Source organism: Dasypus novemcinctus, chromosome 22, assembly GCF_030445035.2.
Source record: "Dasypus novemcinctus isolate mDasNov1 chromosome 22, mDasNov1.1.hap2, whole genome shotgun sequence".
In the NCBI taxonomy this organism is placed as follows: domain Eukaryota; kingdom Metazoa; phylum Chordata; class Mammalia; order Cingulata; family Dasypodidae; genus Dasypus; species Dasypus novemcinctus.
This window is the reverse complement of record NC_080694.1, coordinates 56,307,532-56,312,377: the sequence shown is the minus strand read 5'-3', so window position 1 is coordinate 56,312,377 and position 4,846 is coordinate 56,307,532.

The following is a 4,846-nucleotide window of genomic DNA, read 5'->3' as shown; positions in this document are numbered from 1 at the left end:
TCTTTTTATATTTAAGCATTTAGGGCTATAAATTTCCCTCTCAGCCCTGCTTTTGCTGCATCCCATACATTTTTATATTTTATATTCTTGTTTTCATTCATCTCAAGATATTTACTGATTTCCATTGCAATTTCTTCTTTGACCCACTGATTATTTGAGTATGTTATTTAACTTCCATATATTTGTGGATTTTTCATTTCTCTGCCTGTTACTGACTTCTAGTTTCATTCATTATGATCAGAGAAGATGCTTTGTCTAATGTTAATCTTTTAAAATTTATTCAGACTTATTTTGCTAACCAATATATGGTCTATGCTGGAGAACTATCCATGTACACTTGATAAGAGTGTATATCCTGCTGTTTTGACATGCAATATTGTGTATTTGTCTGTTAGTTCATTTATCATATTATTCAGGTCCTCTGTATCCTTATTGATATTTGGTCTAGATGTTCTATCTATTAATTAGAGTCATGTATTGAAGTCTCCAACTATTATTGTAGAGGTGTCTATTTCTCTCTTCAGTTTTGCCAGTGTTTGTTTCATGTGTTTGGGGGAACCATGGTTAGACGCATAAATATTTATGATTGTTATTTCTTCTTGATGGATAACCCCTTTTATTAATATATAGTGTCCTTCTTTGTCTCTTATAACAAATTTTGACTTAAAGTCTATTTTGTCTGATATTAGTAGAGCACCCCAACTCGTTTTTTGGTTACTATTTGTATGGAATATCTTTTCCAAACATTTCACTTTCAACCTATTTATGTCTTTGAGTCTAAGATGATTCTCTTGTAAACAACATATAGTTAGATCATGCTTTTTTAAAAATCCATTCTGCCAATCTGTGTCTTTTAATTGGGAAGTGTAATCCATTAACATTTGGTGTTATTACTGTAAAGGCAGAACTTCAACCATTTTGTCCTTTGGGTTTTGCATGTCACATCTTTTTATCTTTTTTTGTTTTCGTTCTCTCTTTCCCTTTATTTCAAACTCCTTTTCTATATAGTTGTTCTTTTTCTGATCTATCTTACTGATCCATTTCTCATTTCTGTTTCTGCATAATTTTAAATACTTTCTTTGTGGTTATTGGGGATTTACATTGCACAACTTACATCTAAATTCTATTAATTTGAAAATATATCAATTTAGCTTTGATAATATGTTTATTCTCTGAATCTTCATTTCTTCACATTACTCCAAGTCATTCTCTGCTGTCTTTTCCTATCAACCTGCAGAATTCCCTTTAGTAATTCTGCAAGGCAGGCTTTTTGTTGACTTGTCTCTCAGTTTCTTCTTATTTGTGAATATTTTAAACTCTCCCCCATTTTTGAAGGACAGTTTTGCTGGATAAAGGATTTTTGCCTGGCAGTTTTTCTCTTTCAGTACCGTAAATGTGTACCACTGCCTGTCACTTCCATTTGTTTTCTGATGGGAAATCGGCACTTATTCTTACTGAGGATCCCTTAATGTGATGATAGCTTTTCTCTTGCTGTGTTCAGAATTCTTTATTAATCATTCTCATTAGTTTGTGTCTTGGAGTAGACCTATTAGATTTTATTCTGTCTGAAGTGCTTTGCATTTCTTGGGCAGGTATATTTATGTCTTTCATAAGAGTTTGGAAATTTTGGCCATTATCCCTCAAATATCCTTTCTGCCCCCTTTCTCCTCTCTTCTTCTAGGACACACAATAAGCATATATTTGTGTGCTTTGTGCTGTCACTAAGTCCCTGAGACAGTGCTCAATTGTTCTATTCTTTTCTCTGTCTGTTCATCTGACTATGATTTTGATTGTCCTGTCTTCTAGTTTGCTAATCCTTTTAACTGCCTTTTCAAATCTGCTGTTGCTTGCCTCTAGTGTATTATTGGGCCCTTCTTTATAATTTCTATGTTTCTTTTTAAACTTTAAAATTCTTCTTTTTATGCTCACACATTGTCTTCTTAATATCCTTTAGCTCTATATTCACCATTAGTTTCTTTCTATCCATATTTCCCTTCATCTCCTTGAATTGATTTAGGAAATTTCTTTGAACAGCTTCAATTAGTTGTTCCAGATTCTGTGTCTTCTCTGGAGTTTTAATTTGTTCCTTGACTGAGCCATATCTTCCTCTTCTGTAGTATGGTTTATAATTTTTTGATAATTCTGGGTATGTGATTATTTTGATGTGTTAATTCTGAAGGTCAATTTCTCCCTCTTGTCTAGGGTTTAATTGTTGGTTGGCTTTGTATTAAGGCTCTTCTTTGACAATGCTTGGTCAAACTTATTTTGGACCTTTAGAGTAGCCCGTATTTACTTGTTTCTCATCTCTTCTGCATCTGATTCTTGCCCTGGATATGCAGTACAATTTTTAAGATTGCTCTTTTGTATGCAGTTGTTTCCCTCACAGGAGAAAGTTTCCTTTCCTCTATTACTTCTCTGGGAATCTTGATCTGTTCTGTTTGTGTTTGTGCAGAATTTTCTCCCCAGCTCCTATGATTTGTTTAAATTTTCATCTTCTGTCAGTGCCCCTTTTCATTACACTTTTCAGTCTGGGACCCATTCTATCTTATAGCAGTTCAGGAGGCTTTCTGCCTCCAGTTTCTTCTCCATTAAGGGATCCCACCCCAGGGAGCCAAATGGGCTCAATCTAGAAAGGTCCATTTTGCCTTCAGGTGATCCCGCAAACAGAGACTTGATTGAGCGTGTGTACCTCTTGCCAACAATGTGCCACAGTGTCTTTTTGTCTTTGGAGGCTCTTTTGTATGTGGCAGTCTGCAACCACTTCTGCTCTGCTCTGGGTTTTCGTGGACTTGGTTCCCTGCGCCTGGATATGACTGAAGTGCTAACTTGCTGCTGTTTGGCTCAGTAATCCAATCTGTGGCAGGAGGGATTCAGCTGTGCTCCCTCTGCATGATCCTTAGGCTGCATGAGAATGAGGGAGAGGGATGTGTCCTGACTGGTGGATCTTGGGGTAAATCTTCTAATTTTTTTTTTCTGTTTCTTTGATTCAGTGCTTGTGGAGTCCTTCTCTAGTTTCTATCATACTCCAGAGTTCTAAGCATGTGGGATTTGTCCTTCTATTAGTTGATTCTGAGGGGGATCTTTTCCAGGGGATGTCGTATATTGCCATGTTGATGATATCACTCCTATAAATTCTTAATTGACACTCAACTTTCCAGAACTGGGGTTGCTTCTCTTCTTAAATGCTAAGTGTATCTTTCAGGGGCACTGAAAACTGTAGAGGGTGAGCAGGGTCTGCCTATCAAGTCCACTGGCAGGTTGTTTTACTCTTCAGAGTCTGGAAACATTCAGTCTCAGTCCTCTTCCTCTCCTTTCCAGGGCACAGTTCCTATTTTCTCATAATTACTCTATTAGTCTTCACTGCTAGAAACCCAGCTTCCTTCCTAGCTCTTTATACTCATGGATCTTAATTATTCTGCCTGCTTGTCTATCTTTCTGTGAGGCTATCTTGTATTATTTGAAGAGTTCATAAAAAGAGGATTTGAGGTCCGTGCCTTTGTAATTAAAAAAGATCTCTGAGATTATGCAAGTTATATTACTTTGCCCTTCAGTAAAATGCAATTGTCACATGAAACAATATTTATCCTTTTTCCATTACTATTCCTTGGTGCCTGAATAGCACTGTGGGTCTTTTATTCATAATTTGTATTTGTGATCTTTAAAGATAAGATTGCAATTGTTACTTGTGCAGAAATGACATAAGGTATTTTGCTTTTTGGTTGAGTTTTTGTTTAATGTTTGTTTTGTTTTGCACATACTTTTCATTTGAAATGGAAGGCAAAGCAATCTTTTTTCTTTTTTAAATTTCTCCCCCCTCCACACCCACCCCAGTTGTCTGTTTTTCTGTGTCTATTTGCTACATGTTCTTCTTTTGTCCACTTCTGTTGTTGTCAGCGCCATGGAATCTGTGTTTCTTTTTGTTGCATCATCTTGTTGTGTCAGCTCTCCTTGTGTGCAGTGCCATTCTGGGGCAGGCTCTCGTTACAGGGTGCACTCCTTGTGCGTGGTGCTCCACTACACAGGGACACACCTGTGTGGCATGCTACTCCTTGCGCGCATCAGCACTGCACATGGGCCAGCTCCACATGGGTCAAGGAGGCCCGGGGTTTGAACCATGGAACTCCCATGTGGTAGACGGATGCTATAACCACTGGGCCAAGTCCGCTTCCTGGCAAAGCAATCTTGATGGCTTGTTGAAGAGTTGTTTTGGGTTTAAATATCTTGTTTTAGGTAACTTTGCTGAAACCTGTATCCTTTCCCCCAATAATACAAGGTTTTGGCAATTTTGGCTGGATACCTTGAGATACTTCCCCTCAGATGTGAGGAATGTTTGGGAAAATTTAGGGTTCAGAGAACTAGAAGACTTGGACTCTTCTTTTTTTTAAAAAATTATTTATTTATTATTTTTTTAAAATTACATTAAAAAAAATATGAGGTCCCATTCAACCCCACCGCCCCCGCCCCCCACTCCCCCCACAGCAACACTCTCTCCCATCATCATGACACATCCATTGCACCTGGTAAGTTCATCTCTGAGCACCACTGCACCCCATAGTCAATGGTCCACATCATAGCCCAGACTCTCTCACGTTCCATCCAGTGGGCCCTGGGGGGATCTACAGTGTCCCATAATTGTCTGTGAAGCACTATCCAGGACAACTCCACGTCCCGAAAACACCTCCACATCTCATCTCTTCCTCCCGTTCCCCACACCCAGCAGCCCCCATGGCTACCGTTCCCACACCCATTCCACATTTTCTCTGTGGACATTGGATTGGTTGTGTCCATTGCACACCTATGTCAAGTGAGAGCTTAGATTCCACATGGGTACTGGATGCACTCCTCC